Consider the following 22980-nt stretch of genomic DNA (forward strand, 5'->3'; position numbering starts at 1 on the left):
GTCAGACCACAAGCTGATCCAGCAGCTGCCCAGGCAAACGCAAAGGGCCGTTCGACTTTCCACACATGAGACGTTACAAGCTTGGTCAAGCTTAAGCAAATACTCGGATATGGACACTTCCTCACCAGCTACGATAAAGTAAAACTACGAGACAGAACTGAATGAGCCAACGTCAATGATACGGTACAAGAAAGGGTGTAAAAACAAGGTAGTCACGCAGAAATTCTCACTTTTGTTTTGTTTTTGTGAACAAATGGGGAAACTTCATAGTAACTCACAGAATGAATGTATTCTGTACAAAACAAATACACACATGCTTAATTAAAATGATTACTGCGTATTTTCAGTTCAACCAGCACAGATATCATTAAAACAGTACTTATTTTTTTGTAAGCATGACAATTTGCAGATTTTCACGTCTCCAAACAGATTAACACATGTTTATTATGAGCTGACAATTCACAGAATGTGCCGCTGTTTCGGAGCCCAGCGAATGGGAGGGGAGGGCGAAGAAGGGGCCGGCTCTAAGAGGAGGAGAGGAGATGGTGCAGAGGAGAGAAGTGACAGGGCTGTATTATGTGTTACTGCGAGGGGTATGATCCGGGGGACACAAGGAATTCATTTGCATGTGATTAGCAGGGCCGCCAGTAAGCAGGGTTGGGGCTGGCATGTCGGCAGCCTGTCTACAACACGCGTGATACCAGGTTTGGGGGCCCGCAGGTGTGAGAATAGCCCCGGCATGGTGAATGTCGGCGTGTCGTTCATTTGCATCTGCAGAACCCCCGTCCCCCCCCGACCCCCACACACCGCCCCACTGCTGCCACAGCCCCAACCTCGCACTTGTTCGTACCAATCAGAAGTTCTCAGGTCCTCATTTTCAACTCCTCCGTGTGGCAATGTTGCACCGATGGTCCCGTCTGCCGGGATTAGCTGGAAATTGTGCCTCGCATTAAAGGCATGTATAGGCACGCAACGCTGCTTTTGATGTGCAGACCGGGGTGGTGGGGGGGGTGGGGGATACGGTAAAAAAAAATCCACTTTGGGCCTGACTCTGGATGCGACAGCGAGCGCACACAGCGCACAGACTGTTTTTAAATAAGGCATTCAGAGAACATTAAAGATGTTTTAATTATACTTCTATTACTATTAGGACCGAAGCTGAAATGATTGATCGCTCAGTATATAAATTGCTCCTTTCCTTGTTGACTGCTGCAGTAATTATAAGCTCCTTAAAACGCATTACCTGCATGCATCCTCGCAGGGATCAGCACGTTCTACTTGATGGGCAAACATCTGCAACGCAGCGACGCGTTCAATCACTCATAATTCCTTCGGAAACCAGACTTGGGCTCTGCGGGGCTGTCGCGTCTTTGCGTCTGACGCGTTCCTGCCAAAAAGCGGCCTGCAGGCTTCGAAGACTGCACAGGCTACGGGGTGACCCCCGAAAGCTAAGCGACAGCGAACTTGGCTGCCAAGGAGACATGGGCAGTAAAACTCTGGAAGGAGATACCAAGTTGGGGGGAGTTCACTTCAGACGTGCAATGGGGCCAAATGTAGCATATTCTGAACAGACTGAAAAGCGCATTTGTTCACGGTCCCTCCAATCATTTTACAAGTTTGTGGAACTGCTTTAAAGTGCCGGGCCGATGAAAGTACGACGTATGGTATTATCATCCTTTTATGCCCAGACTCGGCTTGCGTGAGGATGTCATAAACAGAAAGAAGAGGTGGAGATGGGGTGAAGGAGGGCAGCTGACAGGAGGATGAGGAGGTACACTGATATCCCCATACACACTATTTCAATTAACAGCTAAGGGAGGGTCTAAAAAGTGCTGGAATGTGGATTTTGGTTTAAAAGATCTCCCCAGCAGTTCAGTTCTGGTAGGCAGGGCCTGGCCAGCATGCGTTCACTGGCTAATTGCCGCTCGTCACCTCAGTGTCACAGCTATTGGGCGCCTCCAGCAAAGCAGTGGCTGACAGTCTCACGTTCATAGTTCTTCTAGGAGATGGTAATACTGTTAAATAAGAATAAAGGCGTCATCCATGAAATCAGAGAAGGAAAACATTCACAGAGGGGCAGAGAGGAAGGGGCCAAATGGAGCTGAGCAGGAAAGCGGTCCTTCCGCGGAATGAGATGTGACAGGTGTATACCCCATGCCAGTGATGGCCTCCTCATTCACCGGACAACAAAGCTATAACTGAATTCCGGGACCTTGAGGTGAGACTCTTGTCTAATGATGCTATCTGTCCAATAAATAGAATTAATATCCAACCGCATGCAGTATTCCTCCTGTAAACAAGAGTAAGAAGCCAACCAATGGTAAAACATCACCAGTTCACTCCGCGATTTCGCACAGTGAAACTGAAGATGGCACGTGACCCATCCGGATGCAATAAATACATGACTGTTTTGAGAATAATTTACAGACTCGAGCTGACCTGCCGTGATGTGAGTTTTTGTCAAGTGCAAAATGTTTTTTTTTTTATAAATGTACAGGACTTTCATCAAAAGGTTTAATTATCTAAATAACCACCCAAACAATCAAAATAGAAATGAAGGTAAAGCTATAGATTTTCTGACTGAGTTTACAGTCCAATGTTAAGTTGACATTCGCAACTCAATTCTAAAGGGACCAAACTAAGCTGCGCGTGAAGAAACACTAGGCGGGTAGCGTGAGGACGGCACATCCGTGCTGGTATTCCTGCACGTTTAAAACTACATTACATGAACAACCGTGTCGGCATCTTCAAAGGTCATAGTACCATGTAGCTCAAGCTAACTGCTCCTTACACAGAAAACGTGTCTGACCCCATTAATAATGTTTGCTTCAACGGAGAAGAAGGATTTTAATAAATCTGCACACAGGACGTTGCCTGGGTAGTCATTGTTCATGTAATTGGAGGGAGCATAAGGGATTTTTTGATCTATTTAATTTGATCGTGACACCAAAAAGACAGTAATAGCATTTAGAGGAAGCACTTAATTTTACTGAAGCATAATTGCTGTAGCAGTTCTTTAAATATGTACTGGGAACAACAGCCAGGAATGTCATAATCCTCAAACATCACAAAAAAAAAAAAAAACTTAACTACTCTTCTCTTCCTGATGAGATCTTAAGTACTCTTGGATTTCTTCTTTTTTAATCAATGATTAATTTTTTTCCCCAGTCTCCCTCTCTGGTCGACTTTACACCAGGCACGGAGCAGACTCAAAGAGGAAAAGGGGAAGAGAAAGACAAAAAGACAAAAAAAAAACAAACACAAGGAGGGAGAAATGAAAAGCGAACCCTAAGAGTTTATGACTGTTTGTGGCTCCTGTTTTCTCACCATCTCCCACAGCCTGTCTGAAGTGGAACTTCCCATTTCCTCCTCAGTGTCTTTATCTACGACTCCACTTATTTACGCATCACTGAAGAACATCTGAACATCTGCTCCTGAGATCGCTCCAATTCTATGAAGCGATGTTTTGCAATATGCCCTAAATTTTTCATGCAGATACTCAGCTTTCCTTCAAAACATGAGAACAACTTTGATAGAGGGTCTTTTGATGACAACTAAACAACATCTGAAGCTAAAAGCATGGGGGATTCTGAATTAACGCCGATTAGACAGAATGATGACAACCAAACAATTAATGGATAAACATGGTTGACTTGTGAATACCATAATGGGGGTATCACAGAATAAATACTGTAAAAATCAATGCTGCTTATTTTGGTGAGGACACAGACCCAGCAGAATAAAAGTGTTTAAATGCGGTTTACCAAAGTAGTAAAAAAAAAAAAAAAAAGGCCTGGGCTGGAAAATGCTGAGACTGTGTCTGGGTATCAGGCTTGTGAAGGTATCATTAACACGAGAATGAGGTAATGTCATAATTAGAGCCACTGAAAACTATCACTATTACACTCTGAGTAAAGGAATTTTAACAACACTGACATGGGTTTATACTGCTGATCCACTTCCAGCCCAGTTACACAAACTATGGAACACGGCACCACTGCTGAAACACTGACCCTCCCTGCAATTATGTAAGTGGGGGAAGAAAAGCATCAGAAGGATGAACGGGAGTCTGTTTTCCCAGGGCCACGGGCACCTGAGCACTGAAGGTGTACACAATAATCTGAATAAACAGGCCCGTCTCCGACCTTCTCTCCTTAAACCGAGATGCATGGGGACTGCCACGGACCATACGCGGAGTTATGCAGAACGATCTCAGAGGATGCAGCTGGAGCAAGACCCAGGCAGCAGCACGGCGCTGAGCCCGCCCTCCCAGCCCCTCTCTCCTCTGCCAGGCCAGCCGGCCCCTCTCCCCTCCGCCCATACGTACCCAGGGGGAAGCCCAGAAGCAGCAGCACCTGCCCGACAAAGAGAAACGTCCCTAAACGAGCACTTGCAAACAATTACGCAGAAGAGGTTTGCCCGCTATTGTCATCCAGCCATTCTTCCCTCCCCCGGACATACGGCAGTACGCCACAACGCACCTGCAGCTGCTCGTCAAGCGTAAGAGGCCTGGCCCGCTGCCAAGGCTCCCTGCTTCAAGGGCCGCGAAATAACGCACTTATTGATTTGCAATACGACATAATAGGCCATCAAGCTTCATTATTACTGAAGAGATATTGTTCCGGATGCTTCATATTTTTTTTCTCTCTAGATTGCGGGGACAGGAATGAATCACTCAGAATGCATGAATTTGCATAACTTCAGAGAATTGTGGCACGCTGAATTCATAGGCTTTTGAACAACACAAGAGCTTAAAGCTGTTAATTTGCACATACAGCTCGAACATCGCATTTTCCCCCTCGACAGCAAACTCGACCTGTCCTCCCTGACCTGCAAAACAGGACTGTCCTCAAACTGCTGCTGGTTCATTTACAGAGGGGGGGGGGGGGGGGGATGTCAATTTGGGATAGGAGATGGATAATGACACACCTTCTGTCGCACAACAATCAGAGCGCCCAAAGTCAAATGAAAACGAGACTTAAAAAGTACCAAGCAGGCCAGCAGACAGAGAACAGATAGATGACAAAAACAGCAACAAAACCATGCAAATGAAGCAGAGATGCAAACAGGCCCATGTGATGGACCGCTCAGTGAGAGCTGCCCAGGACAGAAGTTCAGAAGCCAGTGAGGGCACCCTGTTCCATGCCAGTGAAACACCAGCTGCAGGAGGCCCAATGCCTGGGAAATGATCGTCACTCATGCTGGAGAGCAGCTGGTAACAGGTAAATGATTGACAACCAATCAGTGGCAAATTATCAGCTACGTTCAGCTGCTTTGAATTATGATAATCAGAGCTGATTGCCAGCAGCTGAGGTAAGTCAGACAGGCTCCCGACCCTCTGTTCGGCACAATAAATTCTGCACTGATCTCGTATAATCCAATGAAGACTGAAACGACCCCGTAAACATCCATCGCTGCTGAAAAATTTACAGCCAATACCAGTGTTATCGAATCAAATTTAATTATTCCTCCACTTAAAAACAAATTGGACTCCCGATTTTTTTTTTAACATGCTCTATGAGCAAGATGAAGACCTTGATGCATGGTGGTAGGAATGGATCAGTCCTAGCAGTAGGGCAGCCAATCAGAATCTATCTAGATAGATCAGGGCGAAAGTGGGGTCAAGCTCTTGACCATTGGGTTGAATTCACACCACAGGCATAGGCAAGCGGGTACACATGGCCAGGTTTACACTAAGCCTCTGCTCCTGCTGCAGTATCTGTGGGTTGCCCAGTAATGAGGTAATACATTTACTGCTTGTGGTTCATATTAATACCACGCTCATGTTAAACCACAGCAGAACCCCTAACGACATCCACCCAAACGATCATCTGTTCAAACGTTTGCTCCAGGCCCCATCTGAGGCTGACGCGTTGCGTTTAGTGTGTCTAGACTTGACGCTGAAGGGTCAGCTTGAAACTACTGACAAGCTCTCGCAGACAGTAACACTTTCTGGGGGGGCTTGAAGGAGCACATCCACGGTGGCACCTCTGCTCACCCCCACCTTTTAACACGTGATCTCCAACGTACTGTATATGGCCCCTGACGACTCTCGCTGGGTGATGGCGAACCCCCAGGCAAACCCACCATGAGGAGGACCCGACAGCTTTATTCATGTGGGCGAACAGCGGTGTGATATCTCAGAGAAACAGGCTTCGTGTTGTCAAGGTCCCCGCAGAGCAACCGAAACCAGCCCGGGATAGAGAAGGCTGGCCAGAGTGCTCGCCCCTGGGGGCCTCCCCCTATCAGACCTTATTTTCTTTGCCTGAGCCACAAGGTGACAAAAGCCTGAGCGCTGGGCTTGTGATGTAGAAAAGAATGACCAAACATACATGTGCTGGCTCTGGTCAGACTAGCTTTAACAGAAAGATGAAGATTTTTTTGTAACTTGTTGACAGAAGGACAAGGAACATATAATCCTTCCAAGCGTTTGCTTAAAGCAAAGCTATTTAGTGGCTGAAAACAGCTGACATAATATAAATAGGTCATATGAAACAGACATTATTCTTACTTCTTTCAGGGAGACTACATTTCTGCTGACCCACGCGGCCCAGGAAAGGAATTGCGTTTAGCCACGAAAAGGGTTCACGTTCTGACTCAAGGGTGCTTTGTAATGCATAGGGTGCACAGTACTGCAAATCTTCAGCGTTGAAAGTAGTAGGAAAAACACATCTGGCCTTTCCCCTCTCTGTCTGGTTCACCTACTCAATCCACAGACCATGGTCCACATGTGGCTGCCTGCCTGTGGCACTGCAGATCAATTAGGCCACAAAAACCATCACGGAGTAAAGGACAGGACTCGAACATGAGGCAAGCCCTCCAAGGCACCTTCCATGCTTTCCTCCACAGCGCCCCCTGTAGGCAGAAAGCAGGAATGCTGGGCAGTTCAAGAAGTGGGCCAGCAATTGAGCGTCGTCCAGCTGGATGCGAGACTTGTTCCTCAGCAGCTTTCAGTCTGGGTGTCTCTTTATTTTTACTCTTTTGTGTGAGTCTCTCCAGACCCTCCCGTCAGTATATGTACGGTGCTGTAGACTAAGTGTGCCAAGTGGTTTTAAATTCAAAATTGCAGTATTTCTTTCTCAGATGTTTCTAGAAAGAATGTGTAATTTATAGCAATAAGTTAGCCTGGCTGCATGTTCGGGATAGTTTACTGTGATAGCTTTTATGAAAACGACCACAGAGAATCAATACCATGACATGAATGGTATTGCAAGTAGCAGTTTTACACAAACTGTGTGTGGGTGGGGGGACGGGTGAGGGGTGTCTATTAGCTGACCAAGAATCTCTTTATCCTGCCGTACGGAAGGTGAGAGGCTTTGGCTTGGGGAGAACCATCGGGCTGAGGTATGGGTACGTCGCACAGCATGGCAGCCAGGCCCTCAGAGAGCTGTTCTATCGCGTCACCTTCTAGCCCAGAAATTTAGCGAATGGACACCAGGGGTTCAGGGAGCGTCAAGCACAAAGACAGGATTTCACAGCTTCCATAAAACCAATCAGATGTTTTGAGCTGCTATTCTCTTCTCAGCATGATGGTCCAAAATGATTGTTTCAGGGGGAGTGACTGAATACAGTCTCTTGTTAAGAATGAAAAGCCCATCATAAAGAGCTATACTCATTTATTCCAGAATCTTCTTGATGAGGTAAGTATTGGCTTCACCGCAGGCAACTGAGTCTTAAACCTACATGCTGAGTAAATCCAGGGGAAAATTGACTTTTTGGCCTCCATAAATCCACACACCAATTCCTACGTGTGTTAGAAAGGATGCTTGAGAGGAGGTGGAGCCTTACCATCTGACCTTTTGGGGCCCCCACCTCCCCCAGAGAACCGCTAAAGCCCCTGCTGCCGTTCGAGATTAAATTTTATGAAAAAAGTTTGGCGAATAACACCGAGCAACGCTTTAAAAAGGGCCTCGCGTCCGACCGAGACACGCTTATAAGCGCGTTAAGTCCGTGATGCGGGGCTCTGCGTGTAACAGGTGCTTCTGTGTGGTACACAGAGATGCTGGTGTTTTTACCAAAGAGAACACTGCCCTGACTTTTTGCATACTTTTAGAAATATTCATATCATTTCCATTTAGAAAACAAATAACATAATCGATAGTTATAATGTCATAATGAAGTCATACAAAGCATCTGGCTCCCCCATGCAGTGACTGCTGACAGGAAATATCATTATTGGAAACTAGAAGCAGAACAAAGCGCACTACAAAGTTCACATTGTGGGAATGTACTCTGTTTGATTTAAATATTAAGGCGGGTATAAAGCAGAGTGGGCTCTTCTCCACTGGGATTTTACATTATTCTTGTAGTGACACTTCTCACTTATGACAAGGCTCCATGGGAATAAACTCAAAGACGGAAGGCACTTGTCTTTGTCATTTATCTTTTAACTAAAGGCCATGTTTGGTGGCTTCAAAAATTGTTCCTTTCTGATTCGAAGGAACAAATCTGTAACAAACACGAGATCCTCCTATTTGGGTAAATGAGGCCTTCCCATGAAAAACATTATGAACACATAATTAACATCAGTGTTGAATTAAAGGGATCCATCATGTAGATTAGAGAAAACACTGTCTTAGTTCAGGCATTAATTGTTTTCTTTCTTCGGAAAAGCCAGCATGAAAGACTGACACTATGCGAATGTGGTAATCCAGCCCCCTCTTGGTATCCCGTTCCATATGCAATGTCATGATTCATGCAGACAGCTGCCAAATAGGCCTGTCCTTGGATGGCTGTGATTGCTGTGTAGCCAATTTTCAAATATGATTTCATTCTTTTACATGGTCTAGTTTGTTGCTTTACGTATTGTACCAAGACTGGCTTGGGCTACAATTCTGCTCAGACATCTGTAAGTCCCAAAGTGTAAAAAAAAATAAAAAATGGGGGGGTGGGGGGTTGCTGGTTGCTGGTCTTTAGTCTTGGCGCTACCTAGCCTCCCCTGAACCTCATCCTAACCCTTCATACACCTCAGTCAACTCGGATCCATGTAATCATTAAACAGAAACAAGAAAAAATATATATTAACTTTGTTTTACTGTACATACAGAATCTCTGGATGAAACTTCAAAAGACTTTGAAAAGTTGTGATTTTTTTGATCTTGCTCTGCATGCAATAATGTTATGTTGTATCAAAAAGTAAAAATAAAAAATTGGATTCAAAACACACAGTCAAGGTTTGAAACAAACTCCGAGGTCAGAGCCGTGCTTAAGCCAACAGATCTTAACATCTAAAACAGAGGACCATGAATATGAATATAAATATCATCATCTACAGGAGGAATGACTTCAGAGCATCCAGCACTATTTTCATGAGAGATATTTGAATAAATAAAAGTTTGCTTGTATGATTTAATAATTAGTCATCTTAGATAAAATTTAGTAGGGCCTACTTATTACAAACATTTCTTATAACTACTGACCAAATTTACCAGGTTAATTACCCGAGGTCACTAAAAAAGGAGATCAAGCAAACAGCATTTTCTGTGTTTATTTGCAGTTATTTTTATCGGCCAGATGGTATACGCGTGTGACCTTTTATACCCCAAGTACTGCACAATCACAGTGACAAAAAGGCAGTCTAACTAGATCTCAGTATGTTCCATTAGCTCACCATGTTTGATCTTGTCCCTTTCAGTCCAGTGTCATGAATAGTTAATCAGATGTCAAGACAAATGTATTTGTTTTTGGTGACACTCAATGAAGCATCACCCCCCCAACCATTCCTTCTGCACAGGGTGTACGAGAGAATCAAGGGACACCCAGATCTGATTGGTTGTAGGACAAATGTGCCAGGCGGGGGGGGGGGGGGGGGGGGGGGAGGGCATCTGCAAACATGGGCATCTGCTAAGGGAAATGTGACTAGGCCGGCCACACGGGGCAGCCTATAACCGATGCATAATTAAAACAATCTGTGGCCTGATTAATGATCACATCAGGCAAGACACTGTCATTTAAACGCGAGTCAAATACGTAACATGCACAATCAGTGTGTGTCACGCCGACTGCAGCGCCTGTCATCCCAGCCCTACTCTGGTCCAAGGGTACATTTATCAAGCGGGCTGCCTATGCTTTTCTCGCAGAGTGTGGGCCTCTCACCCCCCCCCCCCCACACACACACACACACACTCAAAGACAAGGCACAAGGAAGTCGTCAGAAAATCTACCTCAACCCCCACATTGTGCCTAAACCTCTGTCTTTAAGAAGCAATCCAACAAATTAAACAATTAAAAACTTGAATCCCACCATAAATTACAGTATTTACTATATTTAATGTTATAATTATTTCATTTTTGCCTTTATCAAATTATCGTTTATTTCCAAGGACTCTCAAAGACACCACATACAACAGTACAATTACAGCGGTTAACATATTAGAGAATAATTCAGTTGTGAAGCCGGCCTCTGTTTGGGGTGGGGATACTTTCCATTAAAACATGATTAAATAATGATAAGTTGGTGAATTTTTACTGTGACATTACAGTGGATGGAGCCCATGACCCACTTTAAGCTTTCACATCATATTTGAAAAAAATATATAAAAACCCTTTGATCGTAATTTGAATGCAGAGACTCTGACAGTCACTTTTGGGTATTAAATTATTCTTTTTTTCCCAAAGACACACGCGATAAACCAGGGAAGCACAGATCTCTGGCATGAGGTGAACTTGGCTGAGCGATAGCTCCTGTAATCCATCGGACAGGTTATTCTGGAGCACCGTCTGAGAGGGGGGCTGATGAAACATTTATCTGGGAGGAACGGTGGAGACGGATAGACAGACGGGACATGCGGAGAGACAAGGTACAAAAGCGAACTGTCACACGACAAAAAACAGTGATGCATATGCATGGCGGCGAAGGGCCATCGACACGGCAACCATGCGAGTGCAGGGGGCCCCACAGGGACATGGGTGGGGCGTCACCCCCTGGAGGAAAGACCGGGGGTATGAAGCAGGGCCGCCAATGGCACCATCACTGCACACGGCTGTGGTAGCTGGAAGCCAATCCTGATTACATCAGCACAAGTCTGAGTGGTGGGCTTTAGATCTGTAAAGGTGGTGAAGCCCCCACTGGGGGGAGAAGGTGGTGGTGCTGCTTGGGACTACATGCATGTCTCATGTTGCGTGAGACTGACAGAATACAGACAAAGTGCTTCACTCTTTTACTGTCACGCACTCACATTTACCCACACACGCACACACAAAGATATTTGAAATGCATTTCCCAAAGCCGTAGAAGGTTTTTGGAGTGTTAACCACTAACACAAAGCCCCCAGGCCGAGATCCCACACAAAGCTTTTAAGCCTTCCAGGTCTTAGTGCACATCAATGCATCTAAGAGTCGTGACCCAATGAAGCGGCATGTCCCTCTGTTCCTAGAACTGTTTGGTTTGGAGCAAAAAGGCCGTTTTGGACTGCAGGTTTCACAGAGCCCTGCGGACTGGAAGAAATGTCCAAAGTGCCCCAGCATCACAGCTAATCATCTGTCAGGCCCGTGGTGACAGCCAGAAGCTTGCCTCGTATTTATCCATTCCAAGTTTTTTACCCCCCCCTCCACCTCGTACTCTTTCCCACACCCTTTCCACATCAAAATGAAAATAAATCTGTGGTGAGAAGCAAAACTCAGCTAGGGGAAGCTTGCGTCATCGGGGGCAACCTGCAATTCTCCAGCAAAGGTCAAGCAAGGTTAAAACAGACCTTAGGACAAAGCTTTTTTTAGGGAGCACATCTACATTTCAGGGAGATAATTCATTGTAATAAATGTGTATTTTGCTCTTTGAGTGTGGTTGGTATCTGTCCAAGGTACTTAGCATGATGAACCCAACGGTGACAGGAGAGCATGGGAACGCAAGCTGGTCCTGGTGTCTGGGGGAATGGAGGCTTCCCATAGTTCCCCTGTTTATTTGTAGACAATGGAGAAAACGCAGAGGCTGACGGAGAACAGAGATGCATGGAAGCCCCCGGCAGGCTAAGTTCTCAGGCAGAATGGGGCACGCCTCCTCCGACAGGGTCAGTCTGCTCCGTCTGGCCATTGTCTTTTTCAAGAGGCTCCCTCTGGCCGAAAAGCTGAGTCAGTTAAGGCCAAACGGGGCCAAAAGGCAGAGCCGCTCCTCCATCCATTACCCGGGGCCCCATATTTTGTCTGGCCTGCCCTGGGAGAATAGCCTGAGATCTGTGTAGCCAGTAACACTGTAGTAATTTATGTTAGAGGTCACCCGTGTCCTAAGTCAAACAGCCTTGGGACACAGACATCACTAAACAGCGCAAAAGCTCAAAGGAATCTGCACAGTCCAGAAATATACTGGATCCATGAGACTCACCGTATCTGTGCTGGTTTATAGTGCAGTGTTTTTTTATACCGTGACCAGTGTGTACCCTCATGCAAAGATACCATATACATCTTTAGGGGCTCCTCATGTGTGGTATCTGCGCTTTCATGATGGTACCTTCCTAGGAGTGCGTTTTCCTTCCATAGTCTACAGACATTTTGCTCTGGAGAGAAATTTGCTGTATATTACCAAGTAACCTTCTGGGTGTACCTGTGCATTATGAGTGCACTAAAATGAGTTATGCTGGTACTACAATGCCCTATGCCCTGAGGTAGGTAAGGGGCGTGCACTGATTGCAGTGCGCAGCCACACCCATCACACAACAAACCACCTCAAAAAATCACCTGAGTGCAGCCATGCAGTGGGTGATACCTCAGCACCACACTAGTTCGAATAGAACACAGTGAGTTTTTCTCCGGCGGCTGGAGTGCCAATCCTGCTAACCCCCAAATTTCCCTCTAAGTTGGAGGACCTATGCCCTGAACTACCTGAAAATGGTTCTGAACATGGATGGATGGATCCATTTGCCTCCTCCCAGCCCACCTGGGCCAAATCATCTTCAGCTGAAATCTACTCCCACAGCAAACTGGCATGCGTGTAGACAGAATGTTTCATTTTGAACCTGGAAGTCCCCACATTTTGCTATGGTTAAAACTGTTAAGTCCGGAGATCTGAACAGCAACTCAGAGCAAAATGAAAATGATTTTTTACACAATCAATGCAACCAACAGAGTACCCTAATATATACCACATACACCATAGTTCCAGATTTCACTGTAAACTGGACAGGAATCCAAATGCTTTATGAGTGAGCTGTGTTCTTCCGGCTGTGCCAACCATCTGACAACCACCTCTTTTCTCCTGCCTCTGCCTTTACAGAGCAGTCGTCCACCCAAGCTGCGGGGAATCCTTGAGGCACACTGCTGCCCTGGGACCTCCTTTTCTGCCAGTGTGTCAAGATGCTGCACTGAGACTCATTCAGGCTAATTAACTCTCAAAGCTTCTTAGTTATACAAACCGGTTGATGCGAGGTCTGAGCCTCAAGAGAAACCATCTGCTGAATGAGGCATTGTTACATGCCAAAGGCCTGAACATATCCACATAATGCACAAAACTACTTTTCTCTACTTCACCGTCATGCATTACAATTACCATGAGGTCACATCTAACACAGGTGTGTTGTAGAAATTCTGTAACCCTGACAAAAGGACTTGTGTGACGCATCCTCACCCAGGTGTCTAGGACACGCGTAAACCAAGTTCAATACGGCATTGTTTGGCTCCACACTTGTCCCGCCAGGATGAGAGTCAGAGCTGCGTGTAACCTTTCACCTCTGCCTCTGTGGCTTGACCCTGCGTGATTAGCAGCAACAGGGTATGTGTATATGTTACATCATGTGAAACTCGAAACATGATCGTATGTCCATCGCGATGCTCAGAAATGAAACCAGTCTATTTGTCCAGAATGACACTATGATTTTTAGGACAGGAACACCAAAACGATATACTCTACTGGCCTCAAGAGGGGAAAATCCAGCATTTAAAAGCAAAATAAATAAAAACCTCAAAAAATCTGTACAAAAACACATTCTACGCTCCAGTGCTCCTCGTTTAAATATGCTGTCAATATACGTTAAGGATCAGAACAAGGGTTCAATTGTTAATAGATACTGAAGAACAATAGCTTTGTCCTTCTAAATGCAAAATGAAGACTCATAAAAAATCCATATATACAAACCTCCTTTTAGTATGTCTTTGATCACCGACATGACGGTATGAACAGAGGAGCAGAGACGGCAGAAAAGATCTCTGACTGAAACTGGCAGTGCCGCGAGATCCTGAATCCTGGTGGAATTCTGGCCTTTTGTTCCACCCACACTCAGTACAGGCATGATCCTTACTTACACTCACTGGCAAACGTTTTGTTTTAAAGGTTCACATTTCGCAGCTCATACTCCCCCACCCCTGACAGTTGACATATTTCTGTTTGATCAAAGCATAAGTGCTAAATTTTACCTAGACTGTCATGATCACATGATACTGAAGTCAGCAAAATATTTTGTGACAAAAATTAGTTACAGCGCAGCTGACACTTGTTACACATTTACATAGCTAATATATGCATATTAATCTCAGACAAATACATGTATATATTATTTATATGAATATTATACAATACATATACATACACACACATTTTATATATACACACACATGTACACGTACACACACAGTGGATGCGTTAGGCACCATGTCAGAGGTGAAAAGGGAATTTAGGCCACTACAAAGGAGCAGAGACTGGCCTTCTTCTGATGCCTTTCTTATCAGCTAAACTTTCACTTTTGTTTACTTGTAGAAGCTTCCCAGATGTACTGGAATGTGCTCACAACAGAGAAAAATGCCGGGTCTGTTTTAGCTCGCTGCAAGTAAAGCAGATTAGATCACTGGTACTGCTCGTCTGTTCGGGGTGGCGCTCACAATGCGTGGACCTTGTCGGAGGAGGTTTGGCAATTTGAAGATAAAGGAGAACAACTGCAAAAGTATTGGACAGGGGTAGGTGGTGGTGGAGAGCATCAGAATCCTCACATGCTGGAAGCCTTGTCACAGCAAAGCAGGGCATATGCTGAATTCATTGTGAAAAAGTATCAATTGTGGAAACATTTTTAAAGTGTATATTTGAACTATTTCAAAACGATAAATTCCAAAGCTCACCGTAACACCACATATGTATATATATTTACTTTAAAGGGTGTTGAAATAAAAAAATAACTAAACAGCTTCTTAAATCATGCTTGAGCGCTTAAGGCCGGCACATCTTACAGCAGAAGGAAGGGAGCGGGAGCTCATTAAACTACAGGGTGATTCGTATAAAGTTCCCCGTTACTGTACTGCTAAGACGGTACAAAGACGCATGATCACAAACACAAACACAAACACACAGCTCCGCCTCATCCAGCCTCGGCACCCCATCTACCCGCTGGCCTTCCTTCCCTGACTCGCCAATTAGCTCCAATTTCCCCTCATGTCCCCTCGGCCGTACGCGCTGCATGGCGCGACATGCCGAAGACAAATGCGGGCCACGCTGAAATGCAGCCAAAGCCGGAGGAGCAGCAGCAGCAGCTTCAGCTTGTTAATCTCGACGCTGTGACTTGCACTCGATGTAATAGGATTTAAGGGAAACGCAAGCCGTTCTGATATCCATATTCGTTACAAACAAGCTATCAATAAAAGAAATAAACACAGGCACCAGCTTACAGAGGACTAACACAGGGACATCTGTGAAAAAACACAAAACCTTAAGAGGCCTATAGGCCCCTTGTGAAAAGCTCAATACTTTGATGTCTTAAGAGACTTCATGCAGTGAGCACATTAGTCAACATATAGAAAATCACTATAACTGGGGGCCTGCTGCTGATTTTTTTTTAGCAACAATCGACAATGAGCATGCTTTTAATTATTTTTGCTTTTACCAAAGTTTACATTTTTTTCAATGGTTAGTTTCACCATTACAATCCCTTTAAAGAAGCTGTAGAAAATTGGGTAGAAACAAGAGACTGAATATTTGTGTGCTGAGAAAATATCCACGGGAAAAGTATTATGTCATTAAACTGCATTTGTTCCAGAAAAGAATCCACATGATTTTTCCTTGACCTTTTGTCAGCACTTCAGTCTAATTTTAAACAATTTTAATCAGGGCAGTATCCCCGGAAATGATCTGCCTTTGGCCTGAGCGATCTGAAGAGCTGTTTTCTTACAGTCTGCTAAAAACCGGGGTTAAAAATTTAGGATCTTCCTTTCAACTTCCATTCTCGGCCATCAAAAACAAACCCAATTAGAAAAGGCAGAGATGTGAAATACTGACATTCTCTGCACAAACACCTTGCCTCAGAACATTGTACAGAGCCCCACCCCCCAGAGCTGTCAAGTTGTATATTACGGTGATTGCCCTGAGCATCAAAATGGAAACAGAGTGCAAACACATTACATATCAATTTGGCATCTAATGTCTCCAGCAACAGTGGGAATATCGTTCTCCTTTACTGTGTCTTGTACTAGATTTTCACCTGAAAACCTTCAGATCTCACGTCAGATTCTGCGCCGGCGAGTCGCCAGCCCTGTGCAATGAGAGAATATCATTTCTGATAGGATGGAGGAACACCAGTGCTTCACGTTCATATAATGCAATTCACTTTTGCATATAAATTTAATTCATTAATAGTTAATACAGGTGAGCAATTTATTTCACATGTAATTTTCTATTTTCTAACCACTTAGGTTTGCAGGGGAATCTACAGACTGTCCATCTTTCATTCCTCTTATTCAGTACAGCGGCATGGTGAGCCTGGAACTTATCCCAGGAAGTGCAAGGCATGGGGCAAGAGACACCATGATGAAGATGCCAGTCCATTGCTGGGTCTATACTCACATATGACCAAACACCATGGGAAACTGAGAGATACCAACTGACTTTAATGCAGCGATTTGGACTGAAGGAGGAAACCAGAGTGGCCAGATTAAATCTGTGTAAGCATGAGAAGAATATGCAAACTGAAGGCCAGTGTTTTTTAAAATCTAACAGTGCGTCACCCAGCACCACAATCCCATGATTCCATGGGAAAGACGCTGGTAGAGGTATGTCAGCAATCGGCGTGTGGTCTATATTGAGCATTCAGTGTGGTTATTTTTCATTTGCCACAAAGAGGACAGAACTCTCCCAACGAGAGCACTTATTAAAAAATAAATGTGTAGTGTTTTTGATAAAATAATTCACTGAACTAACTCCAGCATTCACAGTAACTAACCAGGCACCACGTACGGGTAGATTCAAGGCTGATCAATAGAGGCCTTGGGGTATATTTACTGTACCCTGATCAAGGCTGCGAGATTAGTATATAGGTGCAGTGCGCGTACGACCTGCCTTTGCACACCTAATCCGCATTCCTACAGCACGTTTTCATGTTTCTGATCTCATTAATATGATTATGAAACCAGCCTTCAGGCAGTGAGAATGCAGAGCAGCCATCAAGACTTCAGCAAGAAAATGCCACCTAGGTTAGTTTTGACCCCTTCCGCCGTTACATACGTTTGGACCTGGAGGTTAGAGAAATCCATAATGCTAAGTGGGACGAATGAAACGTAACAAGAAAAGTTGCATGTTCCTTTTACCCACACAGAACACGACACCCAATTAGAACAAACGTATTGATGTCCAAGGTACTGTTCTTCAAATATTAAAGGGCCAAACACATGCATTCTTTCATGAGTGGACTTCTAAGTGAGTTTTGCATCAAACACCTCTGAATGAGGGATCAAACAAACTGAGAAGTTATAGGCAAAATATAAACTACTTGTGTAGAATCATCAAAAAAAAAAGAAAATTTAAAATAACACAGGGGGTATAAGATAGGTAGAATCATAGTAAGTAAATAATTTAGTACAGGTGGAACAGTGATGAGTCAAAGAGCTGGGTTAAAGTCCTCTGAGCATGGCGGGGTTAAAGGGATGTAGACCGCAAACACTGTACAAACAAAGGGCAGAAGGCACAAAGGAGTAGAAAATGTATCTGAAGCACACAGGCACATATTTCCAGGGGAAACACAACAGACAAAAAGACTGAATAGTGCGTTCACTAGCACCACGACACAATACTACAGATGTGAACTTTTGGTCATTCTTTATTCGCAAAGACCATAGTCAACAGGAAGAATATTGAGCCCTCTTAAAACCAAGGTGTTAGTTCACAACCTTCATCAGTGTTTTACAAAATGTCCCCCCATAGTCGTCAGGATTCCTCTTACGATCTTCATGCAGGCAGTGTAACCTGTTTCTCACGTTCAACATTCCCTACTTCTCAGCCACGTGAAACGGCTGACGCTTGGGAGCCTAGTTCACCTGTAGTTTGACGCACGAAAATTTTTCTCGGCCATTAAAAATCCAATTAGAAAAGGCACAGATGTGAAATGCTGACATCCTCTGCACAGACACCTTGCCACAGTACATTGTACAGAGCCCCACCCCCCAGAGCTGTCGACTTGTACATTACGGTGATTGCCCTGAGCATCAGAATGGAAACAGGGTGCAAACACATTGCGTATCAAATCGGCATCTAGTGTCTCCAGTAGGAGTGGAAACATCGCTCTCCCTTGCGATGTCTTGCACTAGGTTTTCACCTCTTCGCTCAAACAGGCAGACAACACAAGTGATACAAATACCGCTTCTATATTAAGCAGAAAGAAAACCCTCGGATCACACGCCTGCCCCGTGTGAAGAGAGAGACCGCATTTCTGATGAGATGGAGGGACACTGACGCCCTCCATAAATTCCAGGCTTTGCTTGCATGTAATGCAATTCAATTTCACGTTTAAACACAATTCATTAACGGTTAAGACAGGTGGGCAAATTTTACTTCAAACGTAATTTTCCAGAACATCCAATATTCTACTTGAACAAAATTACCATACCATTCACATATCCATACTTCTTACTCAGAAAGCGTAAGGCATAAGGCAGGACACATCCTGGACAGGATTTCAGCCCATCACAGGACACATTCTCACATACACAGTCACATGCAATATGACATGTATTTGGACTGTGGGAGGAAGCTGGAATATGAGAAGACCATGCAAACAACACACTTAGACACAGTTGCTGCCATAATCAAGTTAAAAAAGTGAATATTTCATTGTGATTGTCTGAGACAATTTAATTGTCCAGTAACAGTCAATATTACAAAACAACAAAATAATGCAGAAATGCACAACATATGTACAGTACATTTGCCCAGTAACATCCATATTTGTCCACAAGAAGACCATGTGCTCTGATAGCAAAGACCTGCATTGCCGTAGATTTAATTTAGTCCGCTAAATTATTGTGAATTAGATATTTTGTTTGCCCAAAGCTTACTATTGGAATCCTAATTAATGATACCTGTATAGGGAACACTGAAAAGATCTATTACAATTTCAGGACGCTAGCTGGATGCTTCACCCGTAGTGCATTAAGAATTCCAGTAGATGGCACTACATTGTGATACTTTGCATGGAAGGAAAATGCAGTTGCTGAAGGGGGATCAGCCACCAAACGCTCCTATACTCCTTTTTTGTCCTGATATCATACAACAATAATACTGAAATCACTGTAAAAGTATTCTTAAGTATTAAAAACCCAATAAACACAAAGTTGCAAAATTCACATCATATGCACATTATTATAAAGCAGACTTTTCAAACTACAAACTCTATTTTATTGGTCAAGCATAAGTTGGTCTAAACTGTTGTCTGCTCTGAAGAGTTTTATTTGAGAACGGCATCTAATTATGCAGTAAGACCAGACACTACAAATATACCACAAAGATGCTAGACTCCAGTTCTGCATAAATACATGCATAGTGCACACATACTTAGGGTGAAACCGTGATATTTTCACTGACCAAAGAATAATTTCCGGAATGCAACCTTCAGTTGAAGACCCCAGAACATCACCAACATGCTCGCCCAACGCACGGTCGGACATATAAACACGCAACGCAACGACAAAACGGTGACATGTGACTAAAGCCTGTATGTGGTTAAAGCACGACTGCTGTTCGAAGCTGAATCTCTGTGGTATGAACTGTGGAGGATCCTGTGCAGGATGCACTGTGTCCATGAGAGAAGTGGGGAGTGGGGTGGGGGTGTTACATGAGGAAGAGGAACCCTTTAGTGGGCTCGCGAGCGGTGCCTTTTAGCACGAGAGTGCACAGCTGCTGGGGATGGGGGGGGTTGCCGGAAATGGGACGTCACCCTCAGTGCCACCACTGCCTCCTGTGTGGAAAAAAAAATCATTTGCCATTTGAACTTGGTGTAGAGGTTATTGGACAAATCAATGTTGCTTTATTACGGTTGCAAATCTATGCAAATAAAGCGTGTGGATGATTATTCCTCAAGTCGGTTAGTGCCGCTGCGAAAGCAGGAAGTGCCTGTAATGAATGTCTAGCAGCCTGGGCCTCATTGTGCAGCATGAAAGGCTGCCCTGTTTCAACTGCTCCAGGAGCTCGTTCCATCCGAGCGAGAGCCTCCAGCAGGAAGGGGTGAAAGAGGCACAGAGAGGGAGGGAGGGAGAGAGGGAGGGAGGGAGAGAGAGAGGGAGCTGACTACCAGACACTCCAGCCTGGCAACTAAACCAGTGTCAAAACACACAGCAAAACTGCACATATTGAGTCCTGACTAAATGAAATCAAACAACTGGAACTCTACTTAGCGTTACAGAGCTGTTTGGTCCTGATATAGCATCTATATCCGCTATCTTCAGGATGAAGCAGACTTTGTGACGTCAAGGATTTCAGGAGAGGCCGTGAAGTTAGGGCATTCTGAGCAGTGTGGGACAAGCAGACCATCCTGTTTTCCCATTCGGAGTAGGAAGGACGACACTGACAGCACCTGCATTTGCTCGCTTTCCTCATACACCAAGAAGAGCAGGGCCTGCTGGGAAAAGAGGTCGACAAATTCTGCAGCCTCCAAGTTGGCAGTCTGGTCTGCCACTGCTAATGGTGTCTGTTATTTAAATTAGTGTGTGTGTTTTCCATTTTAATATTTTTAGGGCCAGATCTGGTCTTGTTGCAACATTTTATTACTTAAGCACTTAACATATAGAAAAAGATCATGGAGTCACGCTAACTGAACCGGAACAGCTCTGACTACCGCTGAATTTTAAGAGAGGGTATGAGGGGTAAGCAGCCCAAATGAGGAATACATGCAGGTGAACAGGTACCACACCACCCTTCACAAAGCCACCACCCAGACTCCCAACAGAGCACTTCTGGCTTTCTGATGATGACTTTTTGGCATGGGTATAATTCTGTAAAAAAAATCATTACAACAAAAAACCTTTAATTTTATAGGGCCACTGAAAACCTGATTTTTGTTTTTAAATGACACTTGATACACTGATCCGGTTCTACACAATCATTTACTCTCTGCCTTTATCCTTCTACAGGGATCTAGTCTTGAGGCCTTTACATCTAAATAATTATATTTTAATATTTCCACATTTGTAGTTTAAACTGCAAAGGCTATTTTATTTCAGGGGATGGATTCGCCCCTAAAAACGAAGAATAGGGACATGAGCTTTCTTCAAAATCCGTCAGAAAATGGCATGGAATCCCACCGACGCGAGGTGGCAGCGGGAGGCCGCCAGGCTCCGCCTAACGCGGAGAAGAGGAAGAGCGCAGATTATTCCACTCGGAGTGCCGCAACAGGGCGACAGGGCACTTTTGTCTCGGGCACTTGAAAGGCGCCGGGCCTTTGATAAGGCTCCCGGAAGCAGCCAGCGGCGTGCTGGTGGGAACCTGTGGGAAACGAACGCACTTTCTATCAAGCTCGCCGTTCCCGTTCCCAGGGAGGCGTCGCTGGGTGTGTGCGCTGGGGCTCCAAGATAGCATTCAGAGCGCAGACCAGGGAGCGGCTGCCATTCAAGTCGCGTCTCCGAAGACTCGCTGTGGGGCCATTGTGCATCGCGACGGATGATTCGCGCCATATTGGCAGCAACGACAAAACAAATTATAAGAGGATGGGTGTGGCAAGACAGCCTGAGTGCATGTGTGTGATTCCCATGTTTACATTAGCAGGCCATTTTTGCTTGCGTGTGCATACATGTGTGCATGTTTCTTTGGTATGTTTCCTGTGTGTGCTACTGCAGATTTCTGCTTGTGTGTGCATATGTGCATGTCTGGATCACTGCTGGTGTTCTGTAAATGTTTGTGTTTGTGTTGGTGATTTCTGGTGTTCATGTCTGCTCTATGGGTAATTTCTGATGTTTGTTCTGCATTTCCTGTGTGTGACTCTGGGTGATTGCTGGTGTTTGGTCTGTGTTTCCTGTGTGTAAATCTGGGTGATTGCTGGTGTGTGGTCTTTGTTTCCTTTGCGGCTCTGAGTGATTGTTGGTGTTTGGTCTGCATTTCCTGTGTGTGGCTGAAGGCGATTGTTGGTGTTTGGTCTGCATTTCCTGTGTGTGGCTGAAGGCGATTGTTGGTGTTTGGTCTGCATTTCCTGTGTGTGGCTGAAGGCGATTGTTGGTGTTTGGTCTGCATTTCCTGTGTGTGGCTGAAGGCGATTGTTGGTGTTTGGTCTGGGTTTCCTGTGTGGCTGTAGATGACCGCTCATTATTTGTTTACATCTGTGGGCCTCGCTGTTTCTGAGGGCATATGCATTATGCAAGATGCTTACTTATGTGTCATCTTATGATTCCTGCCTATGCTAATAATGAACACAGGACTTGACTGGATAACACAAAACCAAAGGGCCTTTCCCTCTCCACCGCTCATCCAGCGCGGCCTATCTATGACAAACATGAGAAACCTCCTACAGGCCAGTCAAGCACGGAAAAGTCAGCTACGCAATAATTACACAACCTATAAAAAACAGAAAAGAGAGCGGGATTTGTCCAGGTGCAATGAATTAAAAAAGCACATGTAGTTCAAGGGACAACACACCTTCTGGAACGGTCTCTTAAACCTGGTTGTTAATGGGTACAGATGAAGCTTCTGAAGGCGACATTCATTTTGTGGTGAAGTACTTCCTGCTCAAAGACCCTTTGCTGGTGTGCATTTCTGTGAAGTGACCTTGTTTTACTTTCTTCCCCGGTTCACAACAGACAATGAAAAGTGATGATGCC

At 44.7% G+C, this 22980-nt stretch overlaps 1 long non-coding RNA gene across 1 annotated transcript in view; it reads right to left on the reverse strand.

Moving 5' to 3' along the window:
* Positions 1 to 19181: 19181 nt before the first annotated feature.
* The window catches only part of LOC125705795 (uncharacterized), a 37977-nt gene continuing 34178 nt past the window's right edge, over positions 19182 to 22980 (reverse strand). Inside the window, exon 3 of the long non-coding RNA XR_007381691.1 lies at positions 19182 to 20132. This is a non-coding gene — a long non-coding RNA (uncharacterized LOC125705795). The remainder of the gene's footprint in view (positions 20133 to 22980) is intronic.

The sequence above is a fragment of the Brienomyrus brachyistius genome, chromosome 13 (assembly GCF_023856365.1).
Source record: "Brienomyrus brachyistius isolate T26 chromosome 13, BBRACH_0.4, whole genome shotgun sequence".
NCBI lineage: Eukaryota > Metazoa > Chordata > Actinopteri > Osteoglossiformes > Mormyridae > Brienomyrus > Brienomyrus brachyistius.